The 13293-nt window shown below is 39.6% G+C and overlaps 1 long non-coding RNA gene across 1 annotated transcript in view; it reads left to right on the forward strand.

Moving 5' to 3' along the window:
* The first annotated feature begins 4293 nt into the window (after positions 1–4293).
* LOC134758946 (uncharacterized) overlaps positions 4294–13293 on the forward strand; it is a 35356-nt gene continuing 26356 nt past the window's right edge. Inside the window, exon 1 of the long non-coding RNA XR_010134751.1 lies at positions 4294–4375. This is a non-coding gene — a long non-coding RNA (uncharacterized lncRNA). The remainder of the gene's footprint in view (positions 4376–13293) is intronic.

The raw sequence follows: 13293 nt of genomic DNA on the forward strand, positions 1-13293 counted from the left end.
TAAAATTGATCTGTTTTAGTTTCTTTTTGCTGTTGTAACAAATTATCAGAAATTTAATGGCTTAAAACAATAACAATATATTATGTTACAGTCTGAAGTCTGAAATGGGTCTCAAGAAGCTAAAATCAAGATGTTAGTAGAGTTGTGTTCCTTCTGAAAACCCTAGGTGAGATTCAATTTCCTTCCTTTTCTGTCTTCTAGAAGGCTGCTCACTCATAGATCTCTTCTGTCTTCAACACGAGCTATCACATCACTTTGACCTCTGCTTCTGTCATTATATCTCTTTCCTTGACGCTGATGCTCCTGCCTCCCTTTTATGTGGATATAAATGCTTGTGATTCCATTGAGTCCCTCCTGGATATTCCATCATAGCCTTCCTATCTCAAGATCCTTGACTTAATTACATCCATAGTCTAATCTACAAATATGTCCATCACAAATACAAATTGATAAATCACATCTTTTGCCATGGAAGTTAACATACTCAGATTCTGGGAATTGGGACATGGACGTCTTTGAGGCAGCATTATTCTACTTACTACATACCTATTAGTTAGTAATAATCTTGCATTCAGAATTGAAATCCAAATATATTGATGTAATAGTTCTTTTCAAAAATTATATTTAAACTAATGAATTAGTTGTTGCAATTTTAATAAACATATAGAGTTAAATATGATATAATTTCTTTAAAGGGATAGAAATCATGAAGAGATAAGTTTACCTAAAGCAACAGAAATACTTTCAAATTCTCTCTCCAAATCAAAGTATAAGAGAAATAATGTTCAGCAATGTTGTGTTTTACCCAATTTTTGAATACTTTCAGTATGGCATTAAGAAATTCAGATAGATTATATTACAACAATTTCTCTGCTTGTGAAACAAAGGCTATGCCTTGGTGATAAATTTTTCCTTATTTTTTGCACACACCATATCCCCTATTGATGAACATGGATTGGCATACCCAATTAAGACTATAATCAACTAAATATTACACAGAACAAAATTTTCCTCTTCATTTGCTTTAATTTATTCTAGTTGTAAATGCCATTGCCTTTCTTAACCACAGAATAAATCTCACTCTAGGCTGAATTACTACAGCTTAGAATTAGATGTGAGTTGTTTTATAATTATATCAATTTTGGAGTACCATTTTAATTATCATAACTTTTGTGAAGACATTGGATCTCAGAAAATGACATACGTGACTACATTTACATCCTCTCTGTAAAACTTAAAATTATATAAAACATTTTTTCATATTTCATTGATTTTACAATTTCAAAAAGTAAACACCTAAACAGATGTTTACTACATGTAATATAAAATCTATGCTGTGACATTAAACGTTTTCTTCCTTCAATAAAACTTATCTTTAAGAATTGTAGAATGCTCTAAATGATTTTCTTTTACTTTGCATAAGACTAAAGAATTTGATAACTTCTTGTCATTAATTTTTTCTGAAATATTCTTACTCTATACTGTTTTTTGAAGATGTGGTAGTTGTCTTTCCCTCAGTGTTCCTGGTGAGGAGTAAGTGAGGTCATGTCTATAAAGGATTTAGCACAGCCGCTGGCATGTAGAAAACCACTGGTAACTTTTAGTGTGTGGCCTGCCTTTGATTAGATGATAAACTCTTGGGAGGCCGGCACCACAATTGTATTTTCCACAGTCACGTTGGAATGATGCAGAAACTAAATGAATCTGCAGCTACTTACTCATCCTGCCTCTGGGCAGGGTCATCTTAAAATTGTTCTTGCTGCCAAGCTTCCTATGTTCAAAGAGCCCTTGGGGAAGCAAGCTCCACGGCCCCCATTGGTAATGCATTCCTCAAAGTTTTTCATAAACCCCCATCGTTGCTATTAAAATTTTATATGCCCCTTACACACGTAGAAAATGATACTCAAGTCCACCACCACATAGGTAATCACTGTGACACTGCAAGGGTATCTCATCTGGTGTTTTGCTGTGTGTGTGTGTGTGTGTGTGTGTGTGTGTGTGTGTGTTTTACAAAATCTGGGTCCTACTACATGTATGGTTTCTGTCCAGCTCTTTTCAGTGAAGAGATGAACTTCTGTATCATTAAATATTTTTGAGAACATGAAAAAAAGAGAAGTCTTATAAAAAGGAATCCAGGTTTAAAGAGGCTTGCATGTATCGTTTCAGTTAACATTATTATGAATTTACAAGTACTTGATGTTATAGTTGGAAGTATAGTCACTCTACTTAATGCTACATTAATCGTACCAATGGATCAACTATGACTGTTATTAGTTCAGTTGTGCGTCCCCAAGTTTATATATTGAAGGCCTAACTCCCAGTATCATAGAATATGACCTTATTTGGAGATAGGGTCTTTACAGAGGTAGTGAAATTAAAATGAAGTCATTAGGGTGTGCCCCAATCCAATATGACATGTGTTCTTATTAAAAGGAGAAATTTTGAAGCCAATCATGCACATAAGAAGAATGCCAGATGAAATTAAAGAAGCACTTAGGAAAATGCTTCTGCAAGCCAAGGAATTCCCAGGAGTGCTAGCAGACCACCAGCAGCTAGTGGGGAGGCATAAAACAGATTCTTCCTCCCAGCTCTCAGAAAGAACCAACCCTCTTGATACCTTGATCTTGCAGTTTCAATCTCCAGTATTGTGAGACAATGCATTTATTTGTTTAGGCCATTCGGTTTATGGTACTTTGCTATGATAGCCCAGGAAAACTAATACAAGAACTTTGTCTTTAAATATTGTATTCCATTGATATGTTGAACTATATTATGAAGTCTGAAGGAGTATTTCTCTTTAGCATCAGTTTTAAGTGTACAATATATTGCATTTGAATAATTTACATTTTTGGTTTCAGAAAATGTCATTGAACAAGATTTTAACAAAAATTTATAGGTTGGGCAGAGTAACTGATTGAAAGGTAGACTTTTTAAACTTTTATTTTAGTTTTAGGGGTGCATGTGCAAGTTTCTTATATAGGTAATTTGCATATCACAGAGGTTTGCTGTACAAATTATTTCATCACTCAGGAAATAAGCACAGTACCCAATAGGTAGGTTTTTAATCCTTACCTTCCTTTCACCTTCTACCCTCAAGTAGACTCTGGTGTCTATTTTTCTCTTCCTGTTTTTGTGGGTATTCAAGATTAAGGTCCCACTTATCAGTGAGAACATGTGGTATTTGGTTTTCTGTTCCTGCATTAGTTCATTTAGGATAATGACCTCCAGCTCCATCCATGTTGCTGCAAAGGACATGTTCTTATTATATTTTATGGTTGAGTAGTATTCCATGGTTTATATGTACACATTTTCTTTATCCAGTCTATTGTTGATGGGCATCCAGGTTGATTCCATGTCTTTCCTATTGTGAATAGTGCTGTGATGAACATTCATGTGCATGTGTCTTTATGATGTAACAATTTACATTCCTTTGGGTAAATCCTCAATAATGGAATTGCTGGTTAAATGGTACTTCCATTTTAAGTTCTTTGAGAAAACTCCAGACTATTTTCCACAGTCACTGAATTAGTTTACATTTCCACCAGCAGCGTGTAAGTGTTCCCTTTTCTCTGCAACCTTGTAAACATCTGTTATATTTTGACTTTTTAATAATAGCCTTCCGACTGGCATAAGATGGTATCTCAGTGTAGCTTTATTTGTATTTCTTTAATGATTAGTGATATTGAACTTTTTTCATATACTTGTTGGCCACACGTAAGTCTTCTGAAAAGTGTCTGTTCATGTTCTTTGCCCACTTATTAGTGGGATTGTTTGTTTGTTGTTTGTTAATTTAAGTTCCTTACAGATGCTGGATATTAGGCCTTTGTCAGATGCATAGTTTGCAAATATTTTCTCCAATACTATGGGTTGTCTGTTTACTCCATTGATAGTTTTTTTTTTTTTGCTGTACAGAATCACTTTGATTTGATTAGGTCCCACTTGTCAATTTTTGTTTTTGCTGCAGTTGCTTTTGGTGTCTTCTCATGAAATCTTGCCAAGGCCTATGTCCAGAATGGTATTTCCTAGGTTATCTTTCAAGGTTTTTATAGTTTTAGGTTTCACACTTAAGTCTTGATATGGTTTGGATTTGCATCCCCTCCCAAATCTCATGTCAAATTTTAATCCCCAGTGTTGGAGAACAGGCCTGGTGGGAGGTGATTGGCTAATGGGGACAGATTTCCCCCTTGCTGTTCTCATGATTGTGAGTGAGTTCTCACAAGATCTGGTTGTTTGGGAGTGTGCGCACCTCCCACTTCATTATCTCTTCATCCTGTTCCAGCCATGTGGGATGTGCCTCCTTCTTCTTTGCCTTTTGCCATGATTGTAAGTTTCCTGAGGACTCCACAACCATGCTGCCTGTACAGCCTGCAGAACTGTAAGTCAATTAAACCTCTTTTCTTTATAAATTAACCAGTCTCAGCTAGTTTCTTATAGCAATGTGAGAATGGTGTGGAAGCAGCTTTGCAAGGGGCTAATGGGCAGAGGTTGGAACAGTTCAGAGAGCTCAGAAGAAGACAGGAAGATGAGAGAAAGTTTTGAACTTTCTAGAGACTTATTAAATTCTTGGGAACAAAATGCTGATAGTGATATGGAAAATGAAGTCCAGGTTGAGGTGGTTTCAGATGGAGATGAGAAACTTATTGGGAACTGGAGCAAAGGTCACTTTTGTTATGCGTTAGCAAAGAGTTTGGAGGCATTTTGCCTCTTCCCTGGAGATCTGTGGAAGTTTGAACTTGAGAAAGATGATTTAGAGTATTTGGCAGAAGGAATTTCTAAACAGCAAAGCATTCAAGATGTGGTCTGGCTACTTCTAACAGAGTAAGTTATATGCATGAGCAAAGAGATAATCTGAAACTGGAACTTTTTTTATATTTAAAAGGAAAGCAGAGCATAACAGTTAAGAAAATTTGCAGCCTGACAATGTAGTAGAAAAGAAAAATCCGTTTTCTGGGGATGAATTGAAGCTGGTTGCAGAAATTTGCATAAGTAATGAGGAGCTGAATGTCAATAGCCAAGACAATGGGGAAAATGCCTCAAAGTCATTTCAGAGAACTACATGGCAGCATCTCCCATCACAGGCCTGGAGGCCTAGAATGGAAAGAATGGATTCGTGGGCAGAGGCGAGGGCCCTGCTTCCCTGCATGACCTCAGGGCACTGCTTCCTGCATCTCAGCTGCTCCAGCTCCAGCTGTAACTAAATGGGCCTCAGATATGTCTCAGGCCACTGCTCCAGAGGGTGTAAGCTGTATGCCTTGATGGCTTCCATGTGGTGTTAAGCCTGTGGCTATGCAGAGGGCAAGAGTTGAGGCATGGGACCCTCTGTCCAGATTTCAGAAGATGTATGGCAATTCCTGAATATCTAAGCAGAAGTTTCCTGCTGAGGTGAAGCCCTAATGGAACCTCTACTAGGGCAGTGTGGAGGGGAAATATGGGGTTGAAACTCCCACACAGAGTTCCCTCTGGGGAATTGCCTAGAGGAGCTGTGAGAAGAGGGCCACCATCCTCCAGACCCCAGAATGGTAGATCCATCAGCAGCTTGCACTGTGTTCCTGGAAAAGCCACATGCACTCAACATCAGCCCATGAAAACAGCCGAGGGCGCTGTGGCTGCAGAGTCACAGGTGTGGAGCTGCCCAATGCCTTGAAAGCCTGCCCCTTGAATCAGTGTGGACTGGATATGAGACATGGAGTCAAAGGGGATTATTTTGGAGCTTTAAGGTTTAATGATTGCCCTGCTGGGTTTTGGACTTGCATGGGGCCTTTAGCCCCTTTGTTTTGGCTGATTTCTACCTTTTGGGACAGGGATATTGACACAATGACTGAACCCTCATTGTATCTTGGAAGTAACTAACTTTTTCTTTTTAATTTTACAGGCTCATAGGTAGAAGGAACTTGCCTTGTTTCAGATGAGACTTTGGACTCTGGACTTTTGAGTTAATTCTGAAATGAGTTAAGACTTGGGGGACTGTTGAGAAGGAATAGTTGTATTTTGCAATGTGAGAAGGACATGAGATTGGGAGGGGCCAAGGGTAGAATGATATGGTTTGGATTTGTGTCCCTGCCCAAATATCATGTCAAATTTTAATACCCAGTGTTGGAGGAAGGGCCTGGTGGGAAGTGATTGGATCATTGGGGTGGACTTCTCCCTTGCTGTTCTTGTGATAGTGAGTTCTCATGAGATCTGGTTGTTTGAAAGTGTGTGGCATCTCCCCCTTTACTCACTCTTCCTCTTGCTCCAGCCATGTAGGACATGCCTTCTTCCTCTTCTTCTTCCACCATGGTTGTAAGTTTCTTGAGGCCTCCACAGCCATGCTTCCTGTACAGCCTGTGGAACTGTGAGTCAATTAAACCTTTTTTTTTTTATTATAAGTTTCCAAGTCTCAGATAGTTCTTTATAGCAATGGACTAATAGAAGTCTTTAAAATGGACTAATAGAAGTCTTTAATCCATCTTGAGTTGATTTTTGTATGTGGCATAAGAAAGGGGTCCTGTTTCAATCTTTTGGATATGGCTAGCCAGTTTTCCCTGCATCATTTATTGAATCCTTTTCCCATTGCTTGTTATTGTAATCTTTGTCAAAGATCAGATGGTTGTAGATGTATAGCTTTATTTCTAGGTTCTATAACCTGTTCTGTTGGTTTATGTGTCTATTTTGTACCAGTACCATGCTCTTTTGGACACTAATATTGTAGCCTTGTAGTTTGAAGTTGGGTAAGGTGATGCTTCCAGCTTTGTTCTTTTTGCTTAGAATTGCCTTGGCTATTTGGGCTCTTTTTTGTTCCATCTGAATTTAGAATAGTTTTTTTTTTTTTTCTAATTCTGTGAAGAATGTCATTGGTAGTTTGGGAAGAATAGCACTGAATGTGTAATTTGCTTGGAACTGTATGGCCTTTTTGACAATATTGATTCTTCTTATCCATGAACATGGAATACTTCTCCATTTGTCTGTGTCATCTCTGATTTCTTTCAGCAGTATTTTGTAATTCTTGTAGAGATCTTTCACCTCCCTGGTTAGCTGTATTCCTAGATATTTTATTTTTGTGTGGCTATTGCAAGTGGGGTTGCATTACTGATTTGGCACCCAACTGGGATGTTGTTGGTGTATAAAATTCTACTGATTTTCATACATTGATATCCTGAAACTTTGCTGAACTTTTTTTTATCAGACCTGGGAGCTTTTCGGCAGAGACTATGGGGGTTTCTAGACATAGAATGATATCATCTGCAAAGAGATAGTTTTACTTCATCTCTTTTTTATTTAGATGCCTTTCATTTTTTTTCTCTCCCCTGATTGCTATGGCTAGAACTTTCAATACTATGTTGAATAGGAGTGGTAAAAGTGACCACCATTGTCTTGTTCTGGTTCTCAAGGGAAATGCTTCCAGCTTTTGCCCATTCAGTTTGATGTTGCCTGTGGGTTTGTCATAGAATGCTCTTATTATTTTGAGGTGTGTTCTAAAGAGTAGAACATAATCATACTAATTATATACTCATAATAATCTGACATCAATCCCAAAGATAAACTTGCATGGGTAGCAGTCATACACTTCCTGGGTATAAGACTAGAGCTCCCGGGTCAGGGGTGGACGACCATCTTTGCTGATTCACAGCCTCAGCCATTGTGGCCTTAGGGCTCTAGGGAGTCCAAGGCAACTAGATCCTGGAGTGGCACAGCTGCTGCATACTGCAGCAGCCCTATGGAAAAGTGTTAAGTCTGTTACATGGGTGCCTATTTCCATACCTCCTCAATGGGCAGGTCCTCTTGTCCTGGATCTCCAGCAACTCCCTGCTGGGAATATCAAGCCAGTAGCAGCTCTGCAACTCCTTGGACAGAGCTCTCAATGGAAGGGATAGGTTGGCATCTTTGCTGTCTTGCTGCCTTCACCTTTCCTGTCTCCAGGCTTGGGAGAGTCTGTGTGGACCGAGGGCTGGTCCGGACCCCCAGCACAGAGGAACTACCTCACAGAAAAGTGGCCAGACTGTTCTCCATGCAGATCCTGGTCCTCACCTCTCCTAACTGGGTAGGGCCGCTCAACCTGGAACTCTAGCACAACCATTCTTACCCCACACGATCACTGCAATCAGAGGCAGCCCAGCATTTCTCCAAGGAGGAAACCCCAAAGTCAACCCACAACACCTCTGCCCCTACAGTGGTGCGGCCCTACAGCCCTAACAGCCCAGAGAAGGAACAAAGAGCCTAGTTATTACACTGGCACCTTCAGCACACTGCAGCCACCATACGGAGAGGAGTCCAGCCCCTCTTCCCTGGGAACCCTCACCCCCACTTTTCACCAGGCAAGGCCCCTGGCTCATGAATGCGGAACAGTTGCCCCATCCATGGCTAAGCATACCCACTGGTAGTGGACTGGAGTTTCCCTGGGGAGAGGCTCCTAGATACTTACAACAGCCCCTCTGCCACTGCCACAGTAATAGTTCTATTTCTGCTGCCCTTGGTTTGAGGAAGAAACAAAGAGCCTGAGGGCTACACTCAAGCTTACAGCATGCCACAGCCACCATACAGAGAAGAGGCCAATCTCTTTTGCTTATGAGCCTTGAACACCCTGCTCCCTAACAAGTGGAACCCCAAGGTCATGCCAGGAGTACAGCCACCCCAGCCCACTGGCCGAACACCCTCACTAACAGCAGCTCCACATTTCTTGGAGGTGGAGCCCCCAAGGGTAACTAAAAGCCTCTGCCACTCCTTCTGCAGTGGAACTGCCCTTGTCACTATCAGACTAGTGAATGAACAAAGACCCTAAGTGCCTTATCTGCACCTCCAACAAGCTGCAGTCAACCCAAGGAGAGGAGAGGTTTGTCTCCCATAGGTGCCCCTCACTCTGTGCTTGTCACCAGACAGGAAATCCTGGACTTTGGCTCACAGAATAAATGCTCATCCTGGGCTGATTGTGAAGTGGCATCGTTGTCCGGGGTCTACTCAAGATTTGTTGTCTCTGAGCTATAGAAAACTAGGATACAGACACAAGAGTGATGTTCAGAGTGGAAGTCTAATAGGTGAGAAAAGGAGAGAAGCTCTCGCTACAGAGAAGGGTCCTGGAGAAATGGGTTGCCACTTCTGTGGTGAAATGCAGCAGGTTTTATAGATGAGTCTGAGGAGCTGGTGTCTGATTTACATAGAATATGCAAAATTGGTTGGACCAGGTGTGCTATTTGCATAGGGTGTGAAAATCTGGCCGCTCCCACCCTAATCTTTTATTATGCAGATGGGTTCTCTGCCTTGCTGGCATCATGTTGCCCGTTTCTTTACTGTACACGTGGTGAAAAAGAGAAGGGAAGATGGAGCCTCCATGTTGAACATACCTGGCCCCCAGGTAGCCCTTTTCTATTGGCACAGCTGCTGGCATTCACCTGTGCAATCTTCCAGCTTGCTTATCTATGTTTGCAACTCGATTTTTCAGGCTGCTCTTTGTTAGAAAAGAAATGATTTTTTAAGCTGCTTTTTGTTAAAAGGGAAATTCTGCTGAGACTCTTTTACCCTCACTATCTGCCTAAATAATTTCTTTCTCTCTCCTGTATCAATTGCATTGAGCAAGTGCTGACCTGCATCTCCTTGTGGTGGAGCCCCCAGTAGACAAGCAAAAGACTTTTGGCCACAACCACTACTAAGGTCCCTTCTTTTGCTGCCTTCAAGATGGGGAAGGAAAATACACCCTGAGATCACCCCAGAGTTGAAGTGGGCAGCCCAGGAGTGCCAAGCTGTGATCTACAGCTAGCACTGCAGTGGAAGAGGAACCCATACTTTCAGAGCATTGAGAGGGACCAAAGTTGCAACTCTGAGGAAATATAGGGGAGCCGCATGACCAAGCAAGATCAACTGACCAGTACACCTAAGTGCCACCTACTGTATCACATCCCAAAGCTGTAACACCAAAAATACCTTACTAACATGAAACCAAAGACAAGAAGTTAGCTTCAAATAAAGACCCTACACAAAGCCTTGTCCTATGAAAACATCTAGAAAATAAGTCTATTTACTGTACTCAGTGTGCGCTGCAGTTAAAGGAACACCCACATGCAGAGATGAGAAAAAAACCAATGCAAGAACTCCAATAACTCAAATGACCACAGTGTCGCATGTCCTCCAAATGATCGCAGCAGTTCTTCAACAGGGTTCTTAACCAGGCTGACCTGACTGAAATGACAGAGATAGAATTCAGAATATGGATGTAAATGAAGATCATCAAAATTCAGGAGAATGGTAAAAAGTGATCCAAGAAAACTAAGAATCACAATTAAATAATACAGGAGTCGAAAGATAAAACAGCTGTTGTAAACAAGAACCGAACATATCTGACAGAGCTGAAAAACACACTGCAAGAATTTCACAATGCAATCACAAGTATTAACAGCAGAATAGACCAAGCAGAGGAAAGAATTTCAGAACTTGAAGACTGGCTTTTTTGTAATAAGACATTCAGACAAAAATAAAGAAAATGAATGAAAAGGAAGGAACAAAACCTTGAGAAATATGGGGTTATGTGAAGAGGCCAAAATCTACAAATCACTGGCATCCCTCAAAGGGATGGGGAGAAAACAAACAACTTGGAATACCTATTTAAAGATATTTTCATGAATAATTCCCCAACCTTGCTACAGAAGCCATCAGTCAAATTCAGAAAATACAGAGAACCCCTACCAGATTCTACACAAGCTCATTATCCTCAAGACATGTAAACATTGGATTTTCCAAGCTTGAAATGAATGAAAGAAGTTAAAGGCAGCTAGAGAGAAAGGGCAGGTCACCTATAAGGGGAACCCCATCAGGCTAATAGCAGACCTCTCAGCTCAAACCCTGCAAGTCAGAAGAAATTGACGGTCTCTATTCAACATTTTAAAGAAAAAAAGTCTTCAACCAACAATTTCATATCCAACCAAACTAAGATTTCCAAGTAAAAAAGAAGTAAGATCATTTTCAGATAAGCAAATGTTGAGGGAGTTAGTTACTTCCAGACCTTCCTTACAAGAGATCTTGAAAGGAGCACTAAATAAAGGAAAAACTGTTACCAGCTAATACAACACACTTAAATACACAGACCAGTGACACTGTAAAGCAATCACACAAACAAGCCAGCATAATAACCTGTAACACACAGCATAATAACCTGTAACAACACAATAACCAGTAATAACCTGTAACAACACAATGACAGGATAAAATCCACATATATTAATACTAATGTTGAATGTAAATGGGATAAATGCTTCGTTTAAAAGACACAGAGTGGCAAGCTTGGATAAAAAAGCAAGACCCAATGGCAAGATGTCTTCCAGAGACCGTCTCACACATAATGACACCCATCAGCTAAAAATAAAGGGATGCAGGAAAATCTACCAAGCAAATGGAAATCAGAAAAAAGCAGGGGTTGCAATTCTATTTTCAGATAGAACAGACTCTAAAAAAACAATGAGCGAGAAAGACAAAGAAGAGCATTACATAATGGTAAAAGGTTCAATTCAACAAGAAGACTTAACTATCCTAAATATATTTGCACCCAATACAAGAGTACCCAGATTCATAAAGCAACTTTTAGAGACCCACAAAGAGACTTAGACTCCCACAGAATAATAGTAGGAGACTTCAACACTCCACTAGCAGTATTAGAGAGATCATTGAGGCAGAAAATTAACAGATATTTGGGACCTGAACTCAACATTAGACCAAATGGATCTGGTAGATATCTACAGAACTCTTCACCCCTAAACAACAGAATATAAATTCCTCACGTTACCACATGGAATTTACTCTAAAATCTACCACATATGTCCATAAACTGGATATAAAACGATCCTCAACAAATGTGAAAGAATTGAAATTATACTAGGTACACACAGGGACCACAGCACAATATAAATATAAGTCAAGATTTTAAAAAAAATCACTCAAAACTATGCGATTACATTGGCAATAAGCTCCTGAATAACTTTTGGGAAAGAATGAAATTCAGGCAGAAATTAAAAAGATTTTTGAAAATAATGAGAACAAAATTACAACATACCAGAATCTCTGGGACATAGCTAACACAGTGTTGAGGGAAATTCGTAGCACTAAATGCCCACATCATAAAATTAGAAAAATTTCAAGTTAACAACCTAACATCACAACTGAAAGAATTAGAGAAGCAAGAACAAATCAACCCCAAGGCTAGCACAATACAATAAATAAACAAAATCAGAGTTGAACTGAAGGAAGCCAAAATATGAAAAACCATTTAAAAGATCAACAAATCCAGGAGTTGATTCTTTTTAAATAATAGCGTAGATAAGCCTCTAGCTAGACTAATAAAAAAGAATATGCAAATAAACACAATTAGAAATGACAAAGGAGATGGTACCACTGGCCCCACAGACATAAAAATAACCATCACAAACTCCTATAAACACCTCTATGCACACAAACTAAAAAACGGAGAAGAGATGGATAAATTCCTGGACACATATGCCTTCCCAAGACTGAACCAGGAAGAAATTGATTCCCTGAACAGACGAATAACAAATTCCAATGTTGAATGCATAATAAATAGCCTATCCTACCAACTGAAAAAAAAAAGCCCAGGACCAGAAGGATTCACAGAATAATTATACCAGATGTACAAATAAGAGCAAGTGCCATTCCTGCTGATACTGTTACAAAAAATTGAGGAAGAGGAACTTCTACCCTACTCATTCTATGTGGGCAGCACCATCCTGATACCAAAGCCTGGCAGAGACACAATAAAAGAAGAAAACTTCAAGCCAGTATCCTTGATGAACACTATGCAATAATTCTCAACAAATTCACCACCATCAAGCAGGCTTCATCTCTGGTATGCAAGGTTGATTCAACCTATGCCAATCAATAAATGTGATTCATCACATAAACAAAACTAAAAAAAAAAGATAATCTCAATAGATGCAGAAAAACTTTTGATAAAATTAAACATTCCTTCACGTTAAAAAACTCTCTATAAACTAGGTATTAAAAGAACATACCCCAAAATAATAACAGTCATCTATGAAAGATGACACAGCCAATGTTATTTTGAATGGGGAAAAGCTGGAAGCATTCCCCTTGAAAAGCAGCACAAGATAAGGATGTCCTTTATCTCCACTCCCATTCAACATGGTATTGGAAGTCCTGGTCAGAACAATCAGGCAACAGAAAGAAATAAAGTGCATCCAAATAGGAAGAGAGGAAGTCAAACTATCCATCTTTGCAGACAACATGTTTCTATACCTAGAAAACCACATAGTCTTGGCCCAAAAGCTCTGTAAGCTGTTAAACAACATCAGCAAAGTC

The sequence above is a fragment of the Gorilla gorilla genome, chromosome 6, assembly GCF_029281585.2.
Source record: "Gorilla gorilla gorilla isolate KB3781 chromosome 6, NHGRI_mGorGor1-v2.1_pri, whole genome shotgun sequence".
Taxonomy (NCBI): Eukaryota; Metazoa; Chordata; class Mammalia; order Primates; family Hominidae; genus Gorilla; species Gorilla gorilla.